We start from the raw sequence: 16,371 nt of genomic DNA on the forward strand, positions 1-16,371 counted from the left end.
TCATAGCTAGAAGGAATGTAATAAAAAGCATAATCCCCATGCGAATGAAGACTTGCTTGATGGTCCCTTTGAGGTTAAATAAACGGAGAGCCCCTGCCTCATAGCTATGAAGCATTGAAAGGCTTCCTTTGAAAGCCACCTTTGGGAAAGGAGGAAGGGGGAAGAAAAGCCCTCAGGGAAAGGTATACTTCCAATCAACTGATATTTACTTGAAAGAGACTGTTTTAAGTAACAATATGTCTGTTGTCTTTACCTGGCAAATTTAAATGCAGCTTTTCCCTCCTTCCATCAGTGGAATTGGGTCTCATAATTCAATTTGTCATTCAATTTGTAATTCTGATAGAAATTAAGAAGACTACCTAGTTTTACTCTTCTGTGTATACAGTATATTAACTTTTTCATGTTGCAAATATATTATTTATTTTACTGAAAAAAGGAGTGATTCTTAAAGAAAGTGAGTTTAAATATTTAGTGTACATTTTTATGTTATGAAAATTACAATATTGATGATAAAATAAAGAATACCATCTGCCATTTTTATCCGCTAGAAAAATGATTGGATAGTTTTACCTTTGAGAGGGAAAGACATTGTATCCTTGGCCATACAGATCCCAGAGATTCTACTCCTTACCAAATTGGGAGAGTTATAAAAATGTCCATTGACAAGGACCTAAAATTATTTTTTACCTTCCACCACTTTTGGCAACATCCTGGTAATGATTATTCTGACACAGCTCATAAAGAAATCAAAAAGCAAAAATGTTGCCATTTGTATCCACATACTTTTGTGAATCTCAGTTCTCAAAATATTGTGACACTCGTACCCAGAAGAGAAACTTACTGGGTGTCAAATCTGATATGTACAGCAGCAACAGCCTTTCATGCAACAGGATCTTCCCAAATTGTTAGTAATTTCATTAGTGATATATTCATGCAATAGCTTCTCATGTATTAATCAATGAGGAAGGTGGGAAACTTTCCTTGTTTTGTCTGATGGCAAGAAAAGTTAAACCTCTATGTATTAGTAGAAATTGGGTTATATCATGTAGGGGATAGCAAGATTCATATGTATTTTAAAGATAAGGAAACATTCCAAATTAATTTCCAACTGTCTAGTTTTAAGTTAAAGCCCCCAAACATTTTAGGAATAGTTCTCTCTAGCTTCTACTGTCAGTAGTCTTTTGATAGGGAAGTTTGAGAGACACTGAAATGGACAAATGGGATCCAGCAGGTTTTTTATTTTTTTAAATAGGCTATTTTTTTTTTAGAGTCGTTTTAGGTTTATGACAAAATTTAGCAGAAGGTACAGAGACTTCCCATAGAACTCCCCTGCTGCCACAGTTGCATCATCTTCTCCAAGATTGATACCCTCCACTCAGTAACACATTTGTTACAATTGATAAACTTACATTGACATATCTTTATTGCCCAATATCTATAATTTCTAATAAGTTTCATTCTTGGTTTTGTACATTCTATGGTTTTGGACAAATTTATGTGTTTGGGAAGCAGAGTTGTTTTAAGGATTATTATTTTGGTAGTCATATAGGCTGTGTTGTGAAATATGGTAGTTACTAGCCACATGTGGCCATTTGAGTTAAAATTAATTAAAATTAAAAATTGAGTTACTTGGTTCTATAATCACAGTTCATGTGCTTAGTAGCTTAATTACTACCTATGGCTACTGTATTGGACAGCACAGATAAGGCACATTTCTATAATTACAGGAAGTTCGGTTAGGCAGGGCCAATACAGAGGATGGATTACAGAGAGGAAATCCTGGCAGCAGGAACAAAATTACACTTTTATTGATGTAGTGGTAGAGTATTAACTCAAAAAATGAGGCAAAAATTAATATGCCATAATGTTTTTACATAGTTCTGTTAGCATTTTTTCTTTTTAATAATCATAGTCTGTAAGGAAGAAGAAAAATGAGAAAGTGATTTATTATAAGTAAGTTGTAGTTTATTATTATTTTTTTAAAGATTCTATTCATTTATTTATTTTAGAGGCTGAGTATGGAGGGGCTGGGGGGAGGAGAAGGACAAGCAGACTGCACTGAGCATGGAGCCTGATGCTGGGCTCCATCGCGGAAATCAAGAGTCGGCTGCTCAACTGACTGAGCCACTCAGGCGTCCCAAGAAAAGTTGTAGTTTAGGCTGAAGAAAGTATTTTGTTCTAATCACGGAATTCTAGTTCGAAATGACCTTTGAAGTCTTCTTGTCAAACTCTCCATTTGACTGAATCTACTTTAATTGGCTATTTGGTTTGTTTGAACACCTCCAGGAGCTGGCGCACACGGTCTCCTGAGACATAACATTTCACCCGAAGTCCATTGCCCCTGGGGAATCACTGAACTGAGACTGCTTACTGGGAAGCTGTGCGTGTGGGAGGGTGGGGGTGTGATTCTAAGTGCAGAGTTCCAGTTAGGGTAGGAGCTGAGCCTGAGAGGCAGAAGGACGCCTGTGTTTTGTCGGAGCTCCCAACCTGAGAACACAGGCAGTCTCTCTTTCAGTTTCGCCCTCACTGTTAAGCAGGGGAAAAAATACCATCTGTAAGAGTCATAGGATAAAATTATATGGGTTAATGTGCTTTGAAAAATTGAAAGTGCTGTACATGTAGAAGGTTTTATTATTACAAAGCCCTGGGGAATTTTGGTGATACAGTCAATCCAGGAAAGCTGATATTATGGTGGGGAAACCCTTAGGGAGCTTAAAATTATTGTCTCACCAGGTCTGGCTTGCAAAAGAAACTTGTTAAAGAATAAGACACATAAAGTTATATAAGGTTTTCAGACCATGCATAAATGAAGGTGAATATATTCAAGGTCCAGGAGCTCAGAAAAAGTCATCTTCTTAAATATACTTCTTATTGGCTCAGGTAAGAACTTGAAAATTCAGGTCTATAAAGCAATGTGGAGAACTAAAACAGTACTATAAAACTAAATCTTGAATTTTTTTTTTTAAATAAATGAATCCTCAATCCCTATGTTGATGTTTAAAAATTAACTTTGGGAGAGGCAAGATGGCAGAGGAGTAGCAGATTGAAATGATGTCAGATCCCAGGAGTTCAGCAAGGTACGTATCAAACCATTCCAAACACCTACAAACTCAACATGAGCTACAAGAGAAGAAGAGCAGCAATTCTAAGAACAGAAAATCGACCACTTTCTGAAAGGCAGGATGTGTGGAGAAGTGAATCTGCAGTGATGGGAAGATAGACCGCGGTGGGAGGGGCTGGCTCCCAGCAAGCGGCAGAGCAGCAGAGCACAAAATCAGAACGTTTAGAAGTCTGCTCCACTGAGGGACGTCACTCCACAGGCTAAGCGGGGGTGGAGCCCTCGTGGGGACAGTGTGGTCTCAGGCCCTGCAGGGTTACAGAAAGATTGGAGGTGTCAGTGCCTGGCAGCTATTGGAGTGGGGAAGCTGACTACAGAGTCAGAGTCTAGCAGTGAGCTTTCAGTTCGGCGTTGCCTTAAACCATGAACCAAGGCACGGTGGGGCCACGGCTCTTCAAGCAGGGACCCCACAAGTGGCAGATCCAGGGAGACTCACCTTTCTCCTTCAGGAGGAAGTGCAACAGGAATCTGCTGGGTTTAGAGACTCCAAATGGGGCTGGAGACAGAAATGCTTGGTCGCAGGCTGGGTGAGCTCTGAGTGCGGCCAGAGACCAGGGGACAGGAGTGATCGCTTATCTCTGAGGGCACACTGAGGAGTGGGGCCCCGAGGTCTTGGCTCCTCTGCCCAGATATTGGGCAGCTGCCATTTTCATTCTCGTCCTCCAAAGCAGTACAGCAAGTGTTCAGGAAACAAAAGCTCTGACAGCAAACCCGAGCAGATTACTTAACTTGGTCCCTGGCAAAGGCAGTGCAATTCCACCTTAGGCAAAGACATTTGAGAATCAGTGCAACAGGCCCCTCCGCCAGAAGATCAGCAAGAACCTCCAGCCGAGACCAAGCTCACCGATCAAGGAGAACAGTGGAACTCCACGGCTAGGGGGAAACAGCCCATAGAATTCATGGCTTTTCATCCATGATCTTTTAGTCTTACAAAGTTAATTTTTTTTAATTTTATTTTTTTTCTAATTCTATTTTTTAACTTTTCCTCTTTTCTCTTTTAACATTTTAAACTAGTTTATCTTAACAATACCTTTCTTAAAAAAATTTTTTTTAATCCTTCATTGTTATAGTCATATTTTATCCCTTCATTGTATTTAACCTTATTTTTTGTATACATATAGGATTTTATTTTCTAAAAATTTCTGGGACACAATTTCTTTTAATAGATCAAAATATACTGTAATCTAGCACATGACTTTGTTTTAGTCTTTAGTCTGAGCACATACCCTTCTCTTTTCTTTTTTTTCTTTTTCCAACCAACTTATCAATTCCTTTTTTAGAATTTGTTTTAATTTTCATCTTTACAGTCATATTCCATCCCTTCATTGTGTTTACCCTTATTTTTGTGTATATATCTATATCTATCTATATATGCATATATAATATATTTTATATATATGTGTGCACATATATATAAAAGTTTTTCTTTCTTTAGAATTTTGGGAGGTTGTTTCTTCTAAGAGACCAAAATATACCTAAAATCAAGTGGGTGGCTCTGTTCTATTCACCAGTCTAATATAAATATGTATATATATCTATATATATCTATATATATATATATATATGTATGCAATACATATATATATATGATTTTTTATTTTTAATTTTTATTTCTTTTCCTCCTCTTTCCTCTCCCCCAGTTTTGGATATTTTCTGATTTGGTTAGCATACATTTTTCTGGGGTCTTTGCCACCCTTTTAGCATTTTATTCTCTTGTTCATGTATTCTTATCTGGATAAAATGACTGGGCAGAAAAACTCACCACATGCAAAAAAAGTACAAGAGGCAGTACCGATGGCTAGGGACCTAATCAATATGGACATTGGAAATATGTCAGAATTAGAGTTCAGAATGACGATTCTCAAGATCTAGCTGGGCTCAAAAAAAGCATGGAAGATATTAAAAAAACCCTTTCTGGAGAAATAAAATACTTTTCTGGAGAAATAGAAGAACTAAAATCTAACCAAGCTGAAGTTAAAAAAGCTACTAATGAGGTGCAATAAAAAATGGAGGCTCTAACTGCTAGGATAAATGAGGCAGAAGAAAGAATTAGTAATATAGAAGACCAAATGATGGAGAATAAAGAAACTGAGCAAAAGAAAGACAGACGACTGCTGGGCCATAAGGGGGGAATTCAAGAGTTAAGTGATACAAGATGATGAAACAATATTAGAATAATTGGGATTCCAGAAGAAGAATCCCAGAAGGTGTATTGGAGAGAGAAGGGCAGAAGGTATATTGGAGTGAATTATAGTAGAAAATTTCCCTAATATGGAAAAGGGAACAAGTATCAAAATCCAGGAGACACAGAGAACCCTCTCAAAATCAATAAATATAGGTCCACACCTGTCATCTAATAATAAAACTTAAAAGTCTCAGTGACGAAGAGAAAATTCTGAAAGCAGCCTGGGACAAGAAGTCTGTAAAATACAATGGCAGAAATATTATATTGGCAGCCGACCTACCCACAGAGACCTGGCAGGCCAGAAATGACTGCCACGTTTGGAGTCTGATTTGGAGCACTAATCTAGAAAAATATGCAGTCAAGAATACTATATCCAGCTAGGATATCATTGAAAATAGAAGGAGAGGCAAAAAGCTTCCAGGACAAAGAAAAATTAAAAGAATTTGCAAACACCAAACCAGCCCTACAGGAAATATTGAAAAGGGTCCTCTAAGCAAAGAGAGAGGCTGAAAGTAATAGACCAGAAAGGAACAGAGGCAATATACAGTAACAGTCACCTTACAGTTAATACAATGCACTAAATTCATATCTTTCAATAGTTACCCTGAGAGTAAATGGGCTAAATGCCCCAATCAAAAGACAGGTTATCAGAATGGATAAAAAACCAAAACCCGTCACATATGCTGTCTACAAGAAACTCATTTTAGACCCAAAGACACCTACAGATTGAAAGCGAGGGGGTGGAAAACCATTTACAATGCTAATGGACATCTAAAAAAAGCTGGGTGGCAATCCTTTAATCAGATTAATTAGATTTTCAGCCAAAGACTATAATAAGAGATGAGGAAGGACACTATATCATACTCAAAGGGTCTGTCCAACAAGAAGATCTAACAATTTTAAATATCTATGCCCCTAACATGGGAGCAGCCAACTATATAAACCAATTAATAACAAAATCAAAGAAACACATCAACAATAATACAATAATAGTAGAGGACTTTAACACCCCCCTCACTGAAATGGACAGATCACCTAAGCAAAAGATCAACAAGGAAATAAAGGCCTCAAATGACACACTGGACCAGATGGACATCACATATATTCAGAATATTCCATCCCAAAGCAACAGAATACACATTCTTTTCTAGTACACATGGAACATTCTCCAGAATAGATCACATCCTGGGCCACAAATTAGGTCTCAACCAGTACCAAAAGATTGGGATCATTCCCTGCATATTTTCAGACCATGATGCTCTGAAGCTAGAACTCAATCACAAGAGGAATGTTGGAAAGAACTCAAATACATGGAGGCTAAAGAGTATCCTACTAAAGAATGAATGGTCAACCAGGAAATTAAAGAAAATTTGAAAAAATTCATGGAAACAAATGATAATGAAAGCACAACTGTTCAAAATCTTTGCAACACAGCAAAAGTCGTCCTGAGAGGAAAGTACACAGCGATACAAGACTTTCTCAAGAAACAAGAAAGGTCTCAAGTCCACAACTTAACCCTACCCCTAAAGGAGCTGGAGAAAGTACAGCAAAGAAAGCCTAAACCCAGCAGGAGAAGAGAAATCATTAAGATCAGAGGAGAAATCGATGAAATAGAAATCAAAAGAACAATAGAAAAGATCAATGAAACTAGGAGCTGGTCCTTGAAAGAACTAATAAGATTGATAAACCCCTGGCCAGACTTATCAAAAAGAAAAGAGAAAGGACCCAAATAACTAAAATCATGAATTAAAGAGGAGAGATCACAACTAACACCAAAGAAATACAAACAATTATAAGAACATAGTATGAGCAACTATATGCTAACAAATTTGACAATATGGAAGAAATGGATGCATTCCTAGAGACATATAAACTATGAACCATAGTTCTGAACTATGAATGAACAGTTCTGAACTATAAATGAACAGTTCTAAACTGAACTGAATGAAACATTCAGTTCAGTTTAGAACTGTTTAGAAGACCTGAACAGACCCATAACCAGTAAGGAGATTGAAGCAGTCATCAAAAATCTCCCAACAGGGGCGCCTGGGTGGCTCAGTGGGTTAAGGACTCTGCCTTCGACTCAGGTCATTATCCCGAGGTCCTGGGATCGAGCCCCACATCAGGCTCTCTGCTCAGCAGGGAGTCTGCTTCCCTTCCTCTCTCTCTGCCTGCCTCTGCCTATTTGTGATCTCTGTCTGGCAAATAAATAAAATAAATCTTAAAAAAAAAAAAAAATCTCCCAGCAAACGAGAGCCCAGGGCCAGACGGCTTCCTAGGGGAATTCTACCAAACATTTAAAGAAGAATTAATACCTATTCTCCTGAAACTGTTCCAAAAAATAGAAATGGAAGGAAAACTTCCAAACTCATTTTATGAGACCAGCATTACCTTGATCCCAGAACCAAAGACCCCATCAAAAAAGAGAATTACAGACCAATATTCCTGATGAACACAGATGCAAAAATTCTCACCAAAATACTAACCAATAAGATCCAACAGTACATTAAAAAGATTATTTGGCACGATCAAGTGGGATTTATTCCAGAGCTGCAAGTTTGGTTCAACATCTGCAAATCAACCAATGGGATACAATACATTAATAAAAAAAGAACAAGAACCATATGATACTCTCAATAGATGCTGAAAAAGCATTTGACAAAGTACAGCATCGTTTATTGATCAGAACTCTGAATTCAAAGTGTAGGGAAAGCCATCAAAGCCATCTATGAAATATCATCAAAGCCATCTATGAAAAACCCACAGTGACTATCATTCTTGATGGGGAAAAACAGAGCTTTCCCCTAAGGTCAGGAACATGGCAGTGATGTCTGTTATCACCACTGCTATTCAACATAGTACTAGAAGTCTTTAACTCAGCAATCAGACAACAAAAAGAAATAAAAGGCACCAGAATCCGCAAAAACATCACTCTTTGCAGTTTTCTTTTGTGGAAAACCCAAAAGACTCCACTCCAGAACTGCTAGAACTCATATAGGAATTCAGTATCATGTCAGGATATAAAATCCATGCACAGAAATCAGTTGCATTTCTATACACCAACAGCAAGACAGTAGAAAGAGAAATTAAGGTGTAAATCCCATTTACAATTGCAGCAAAAACCGTAAGATACCTATGGATAAATCTAACCAAAGAGGCAAAGAATCTCAGAAAACTAAAAAGTACTCATGAAAGAAACTGAGGAAGACACAAAGAAATGGAAAAAGTTCCATGCTTGTGGATTGGAAAAACAAATACTGTGAAAATGTCTACTCTACCTAAAGCAAGCTACACATTTTATTGCAATCCCTATCAAAATACCATCAATGTTTTTCAAAGAAATGGAACAAATAATCCTAAAATTTATATGGAACCAGAAAAGGCCCTGAATAGCTGAAGGAATGTTGAAAAAGAAAACCAAAGTTGGTGGCATCACAACTTTAAGCTCTATCACAAAGCTGCCATCATCAAGACAGTATGGCACTGGCACAAAAACAGACCCGTGGATCGATGGAACAGAATAGAGCGCCCAGAAATAGACCCTCAACTCTACGGCCAACTAATCTTTGACAAAGCAGAAAAGAAAGCCCAGTGGAAAAAGGGCAGTCCCTTCAACTAATGGTGTTGGGAAAATTGGATAGCCACATGCAGAAAAATGAAACGGGACCACCTCCTTACAACATACACAAAAATAGACTCAAAATAGATGAAAGACCTCAACGTGAGACAGGACCATGCACTTTGCCTGGTGCCAAATCCACTCTGTGGCAAACCTGTGATTAATGAACGAAAATTTCTTAACCTATTAGCTATCAGGGGACCACAGCTGGAGGAAGTAACAGACAAACACAACTTTTTTTTCCTGTCTTTCATGTCATAAAGGGCCAAAATAAGGGGAAAGAAATGAAATTCTCTGGTTCAAATGACGTAGTAGTGATGATGATGTGATTGTATCAGCTAAGCTTATCTAAAATTCATCTGATCATTCAACTCTGTGTGACATTTAAAACTTTATTTCCTTTGGGTTAATTGTAGATTCCTGTGCAGTCATAAGAAATAATACAAAGAAATCCCATATCTCTCACCTGATTTCCCCCATAGTAGGATAGCACAAATTGGAAACCAACATTGATGGAAGACACCAATTTTATTCAGATTTCACCAGTCTTGCATGCACACGTGTGTGCGTGTGTGTGTGTGTGTGTGTTATTTAATCCTATGCAATTTTATTACATGTGTACTTCATGGTCAATACAGAGAGCAGTTTCACCACAAGGATCCTCATGCTACCTTTTAATAGTCACAGCCATGCACCCTCAACCCTTAAGAACCACGTATCTATTCTCCATTTCATCATTTTTTCATGTCAAGAATGTTTAGTAACGGAATCATATAGTATGTGATCTTTTGAGGGTTTTTTTTTTTTTTTTAACTCAGTTTGGTTTCCTCAAGATCCGAGTTGTTTAGTATTTCAACTCCTTTTCATTGCTGAGTAGTGTCCTCTATTAGGATGCACCACAGTTAGTTTAACCTCTTGCCTATGGAAAGACAGTTGGGAGGTTTCCAGCCTTTGCACATGTTTAGTTTTGTAAGAAACTGACACATGCTTCCCAAGTGAGCACCAGCAGTGTGTGAGCCACTCAGTTTCTCAGCAGTGTTTCAGTACAAAGTGCTGTGCCTGGGGTAGAGCCTGTACTCTACAAAGGGGCTGGGTGGAGAAAGGAGGTCCTGGTCTTCAGGCTGAGTGCATCTGAATTTAGCCTCTGCAATAATGGATCTGGGGGAAGGAAGAGAAATACTGGCTTGCTCTTTCTGGGGAGACATCATAGCCCTTGACTGTGAGCCAGAGGGAGAGGGATTAATGTATTCTTGGCTGTACCCACTTAGAGCGGGAATTCTGCCATGCTGTACTGGGAAGGGGCGAGGGGGAGTGGGGAGTGGGATGTAGTTTAAATGCCACAGATTCTTGCTGTTTTTACTAAATTTCAGTAGATTTTCCTTGAATAAATGTTCTTTCCAGAGACTTTTTTTGGGTAATTTTAGCAATTATGATTGTTTTTCTGGGGAGTAAGTCTGTAGAACCCCTTGAGCCATGATTTTGAAGGGGAACCCAATACTATTGAGTTTTTACTAGGTATTTATCCAAAGAAAATGGAAATACTCATTCAAAAAGATATATGCACCTCTATGTTTATTGCAGCCTTGTTCACAATGGCCAAGATGTGGAAGCAAACTAAGAACCTCAGTGCCCATTGATAGATGAATGGATAAGGGAGGTATATGTATATAAAGAAATGTTACACAGCCATGGAAAGAGATGAGATAGAGCCATTTGGGGCAACATGGATGGACCTAGAGGGTATTACACTAAGTGAAATTTGTCAGACTCAGAAAGACAAATGCCATATGATTTCATTTATAGGTAGAAATCTAAAAAAAAAAAAAAGTTACTAAAGAAACAAAAAACAGAATCAGTCCTATAAACACAGAGAACAAATTGATGGTTGCCCAGGTTGGAGGTGGCAGGTTGGGCAAAATGGGCAAAGAGGAGTGGGAGACACAGGTTTCCATTTATGGAGTGACTACGTCACGAGAATAGAAGACACAACATAAGGAATAAATCATTATAACAACAGTGTAGCTACACTTCTGGTGAACATAGCATAATTTACACACAGTTGAATAACTCATTTGTACACCTGCAGCTAATTTAACATGATATGTCTGCCATACTCAAAAAATTTAAAAAAATACCATTGTGTGTCTTTAAAAAAAAATTGATTATTGATTGATTGATTTAGACAGTGTGTGTGTGGGTGGGGGTAGGGGCAGAGGGAGAGAGAGAATCCTCAGATGCCCTGCTGAGCTCAGAGCCCCAAGCAGGACTTGATTCCAGGACCCTGAAATCATGACCTGAGCTGAAACCAAGAGTTGGATGCTTCACTAACGGAGCCACCCAGGTGCCCTGCTCCATGTCTCTCTCCTTCCTTCCTTCCTTCCTTCCTTCCTTCCTCTCTTTCTCTCTTTCTTTCTGCTTATGGATGTCTAATTACTCCAGCACCCTTCGCTGAAAGAGATATCTACCATTCTTCTGTTAAATTGCCTTTGCACCTTTGCAAAAATCCGTCAGGCATAATTATATTCATTTCTTTCTCTATTGTCCCCATTGTGTGTTCTGCTCCCTCGATGTGTGGTTTTATTCCTCCACCAGCACCACACTGGCTTCATTACCATAATTATGTAGTAACTCTTCACTTTGCATGGAGTGATTTCCTCCACTTTATTCTTCTTTTGCAAATTGGTTTAGCTATTCTAATTCCTGTGCCTTTTAGTACAAATTTTAGCATAAGTTTGTCCATATCTATGAAAGTATCTCATCCCTATTGAGAATTTGTTAGGAATTGTATTGCAACTATAGATCAATTTGGGGAGAATGGACATCTTTATGATATCAATCCACTTTTGAATTAATGGAACATTCATTTTTTGTTGTTTCTACAAATGTAAGTAAAGAATTGAGGTAGCTTCTGTCTAATTCATGGTAAAAACACATTGGCCTCCATTTACTCATCATTAAGTGAGAGTGCCTTTTTTTCTCCTGAACTGCTTGATTTTCTACATTAATGTTTATGAACACAACTTTTGTTTCTGTATAGACACAGGCATGGGTAACACAGAAGCTATGACTCTACCTCTAGTCAAACTATAAATAAATGTTTGAGTTTCTGGGTGAAAGTAGATTACTTAGCTAAATGACTCATGGATTGTAGCCCTCTAAAGAAGACTGTGAGCACATTAAATCTTCTAGAGCTCTTCAAGATGGGAAAATACGCTGCTAAGAAAGGATTTTTACTATACCTCTTCATTTAAATAGAGTCGAATTGAAATTGCTTACCTCAGTACCCTTTTCCATTTTGTTTTGCTGGTTATTATTACAGTCAATTCTATTTAGGTGAATGGCCCCACACAGGCGGAAGGGAAAATGGAACTCTTGTGGCTGACAGTATTATTCATCCCAGCTGAAAGCTGGAATGCATGGTAGCATTTTTCCTGTGGCTACATTTGAGGGTCACAGGAACCGTGGATAGTTATGTATGCAGTTGTTATTATAGTCATCAATTTTTCTGCCTTAAGAATAAACACAAATCTCCAAGTTGATCTTAATTTTTTGCAGCTGCAGTTTGTTTTTTAGTATCTTTTTATATTAAAACCTTCTCCATCAGCCAGTAGAAATAGCAATTTGATTCACAAGGTTTTTCTTCCTATGACAATTTATTGGAAGTTATTTTTGCTAGAGATTGGGGTAGAAGAAAGTACAGATGATTAAAACTCAGTCAGTAGGTTCCTTGCTTTAAACTAGAGCCAACAAACTTGCTAACTATATTATTTGCATTGCTTCTAGTTTTAGCCTCTTTATTGAAGGCGGATGAATGTGAAAAGCTTTATTCTTGTGTGTTCCAATCACTCCCTGTATTCTCTCACTATATTTGCTTTTCCCGGGTAAATTCACGGAACGCTCTTTGCGTTGTTAGCCTACTTTCGGGGGTTTATGATAGAAAACTCACCTTAGTGCATTGACCTGGGTAACTGAAAAATCAAGGTGTAGACATAACTGGATCCGGAGGACCTAATCATGTCAGAGAGTCTCAGTTCTTCCCGTCTGGTGTGTCTGCTTTTCCGTTGTGTTGGCTCACTGTTCAGGCAGGCTTCCCTTCCGTGGCTGACAATGGATCAAGGCTTATATTTGTGAATTTTCCTCTCCAGTTTCGTCCAGTAATGAGGACTTTGGTGTCCTGTAATAGATCTCATTGGACCATGTGTCCTCCCAGGAGCCAGTTCCTGCGGACATGGCTAGAGGAGGCTCTGGTTGAGTAGGCTGACTTCTGTAGCCAAGAAGGGTTTCCATTCTCCGGCTCAGGATGAGGAAAGGGTAAGGGAGTCAGAAGTCCATGTGTCTGGGGACGGATAGGGGTTACTGGATAGGCAAAAGTCAACAGTCGTCCACTATACCAGGTTCGTTAAAGAAATGATTGGATTAGGCAACATAAATATATCCTCCTAAATTAACAAAAATGAGGAAAATTACTAAGGCATCTAAACACAACCCATTTATACGGATGTTTAGTAAAGTGACAAATGTACAGCAGCAACGTAGGGAAAGGGGAGGTGAAGGGCATTTCCCTCTCCTATCTTAGGTTCCCTAGCTGGGCTCTGTAGATCAGACCGGCAAAAGAAGACTAACGAGAGGAAAACGAACAGAAGTGTGTTAACAGGTGTGTCCCGTATACACATGGGAGCACCCACTGAATCATCCAAGGGGCTAGTCAGAACTAGTACTGATAGACACCAGCGTATGCTAAACGAAAGAAAAGAGGTTTTGGGCTGTGGGGTGAGGGAGGCAAGTTCTGGGAAGGTGAGCAGGGAAAGTATGGCCCACAAGGGTTGTTTGGTAGGGTTTGTTAGGCTGATTAAAGTAGATTTCTTTTCCACTGATAAGTTCTTAAAAGAGTCCTTCTCTTCCTGGTATGGGAGAGGAAGACCTTTTTACAAATGACATTTCCCTTATAAATGTAAATTTCCTTTACAGAAGAAAAGCCTGTGGAGTCCCTGGGTGCCTCAGGTCATGGTGGGTGGTGGGGGGTGGTGGGAAGCTCCCTGAATTAGCAGGGAGTCTGCTTCGGCTCTTAAATACATACATTCATAAACCTGTACCCTGTTTTTTAGAGCTTTTTCTGTGTCTGCTGGCTCTCAATGGCTTTTAGCTCCAAATAATACATCTGCCAAAGAAGCTTTTTTGGGGTGGCATATTCTAGCACCTTCCAGCAACTTTTCCTCTCTGGGCCTTGATTTGCTCAAATATAAATGTAGGGGGTTGAGTAAATATTTCTTAGGTGTCTCAGCTCTAACACTCTGTCATTCCCTGATCAGCAGTCATCACTCCTGCTGAGAATCCTGTCTCTCTCAGCCTTGAAGGCTGAGGTGCATTGAAGGTAAAGATGTTGCATCTGTGAATGCCAGTAGCCTGAAGTATTTTCCACTTCCATCAAGCGCTTCAGAGGACTGCACAGATATGCACAATTTGGAAAATATACAGCCCTCGTGTATAGCTTTAGGGCCCTTGCTTATTTATACACGGTGATAGGATGGAAGGTCCTATACGTTGACTTAAAAAAATATTCTGTTTGTTAATTCTCCGGTATGTATTTTGTTCAGAGGAATGTTAGATTATTGTAGGGCTGACTGTTCCTGTTTAGCTAACTTATCTTTCCCTGGCATTAGCTGCTAAACACTGAGATGGTAGGAGCCAGTTTTAAATGTAGGTAGGTCGTGATTTGTGAACAATTTTCTGAGAGAGCCATATCCCTCATTCATTTACGGAACAAAATATATATGGAGTGTGCACTACGGGCCATGCATCATTTTAGGGGATGCAATGGCAAATAAAACGAATTCCCTACCCTTACGGAGCTCACGTCGTACTAAGGAAGATCAACAAATATGCAATAGAAGCCAGAGAGTGTGATACAAACTGAAGCGAGGGACTGGAACGCTGTTTTATGGTCACTGGGAAAGACCTCTCTAGGAAGGTGACATTACAGCAGAGACAGAAGTTAAATGAAGAAGCAGGCCACGTCTCCTCGCGGGGAAGGGAGAAGTGGAGAGGCGGAGAGATTATTCAGTGGAGAGGCCTTAAAGTGAGAACGTGCTTGACATGTTTGAGGAACTTCAGACTGGCCGGAGCGGGGTGGGGGCCTGGGAGGAAGAGTAGCAGGAAATGAGGGCAGAGGAGCTGCCCGAGGCCAGATCACGCCTGCCCAAGTAAGGCCTTGTAAATTTTTCTTCCAAGTACAGTGGGCAACCTGGGAGAACTCTGAGGTGAGAAGCGACCAGATCTGGCGTGTTCTGTAAAGGACCTCTTGGGCTGCTTTATGTGAGGCAGGAGAAGCTGCTGTGGAAGCCCTTGCAGTGAGGCTGTCTCTCCAGGAGCGCAGCCAGCCCTGTCCACTCCGGAATCCCCTTTGCTCTCTACTCTGAGCTTCTGTGAGCAGAACCAGTGGGTCCGCGGTTCTCAGTGTGAAGAAGAGACAACGGTGTTTCTATCCCTACATGAGTGGATGGATATGCTTACCAGTGTTGAAAGATAAACTGAGGCATCTTACATTTTTAAGGGCAAAAATCAATTTGAATAAGGCAGCCAAACTGGAAGTGGTTAGGAGGGTACTCCACTGCCAGGAGCTGGGGAAAAACTTCTATAGAGAAGACTGGAAGTAAAGCAAGGAAATTATTTGACTAGCTATAATTTAAGCAGTTGCCTTATTTGGGAAAGTCTAGTTGGCTTTTTGTGTTTGGTTGTCCTGAGGTTTTGATTTCTTTTCTTTTCTTTTTTTTTTTTTTTAAGATTTTATTTATTTATTTGACAGAGCGATCACAAGTAGGCAGAGAGGCAGGCAGAGAGAGAGGAGGAAGCAGGCTCTCTGCTTAGCAGGGAGCCTGATGTGGGGCTCGAACCCAGGACCCTGGGATCATGACCGGAGCTGAAGGCAGAGGCTTTAAACCACTGAGCCACCCAGGCGCGCCGAGATTTTGATTTCTTATCCTTGGAGCATTTCAGGCTGAGGTTTTGTTTTACTGACATAGGCTACTGAGGCACTGAAGTCATACCACTCTCATGGCCTCCTTGTTTAATTCACTTAACACTATTAAAACAGCACCTTGCATGATGGCAGGATGCCGAGGTAAATGTTATTATGTTGTGAGTTGTATAAACTGACCTGGGATGTGACCACCACTTATAAGATTGGTTCTCTGGAGATGTCATTTCCAAGTTCAAATGAACTGATTTAAGAATTTTTTTCCCCTTAGGATTTTATTTATTTACTTTTAGAGAGGGAAAGAGAGCAAGTGAGAGGGATAAGGAGAGAGAGAATCTCAAGCAGACTCCAGCTGAGTAAGGAACCTGATGTAGGGCTCGATCTCACCACCCTAAGATCATGACCTGAGGTGAAACCAAGAGTCAGACACTTAAACGCCTGCACCACCCAGGCACCCTGAATGTTTAATATCCTAA

The 16,371-nt window shown here is 39.6% G+C and overlaps 1 protein-coding gene across 7 annotated transcripts in view; it reads right to left on the reverse strand.

Moving 5' to 3' along the window:
- Positions 1–16,371, reverse strand: part of LOC309843542 (uncharacterized protein) — a 90,832-nt gene that overhangs the window by 18,368 nt on the left and 56,093 nt on the right. Inside the window, exon 3 of one of the 7 annotated variants that reach the window (XM_082689072.1) lies at positions 14,905–14,940. The exons of the other annotated variants lie outside the window; for them this stretch is intronic. The gene's annotated coding sequence lies outside the window, so the exon portion shown is untranslated. Of the gene's footprint in view, positions 1–14,904; positions 14,941–16,371 lie in introns of those variants that run through there. 7 annotated transcript variants of the gene reach the window in all.

This window comes from Mustela nivalis (genome assembly GCF_964662115.1).
Source record: "Mustela nivalis genome assembly, chromosome: 11".
NCBI lineage: Eukaryota > Metazoa > Chordata > Mammalia > Carnivora > Mustelidae > Mustela > Mustela nivalis.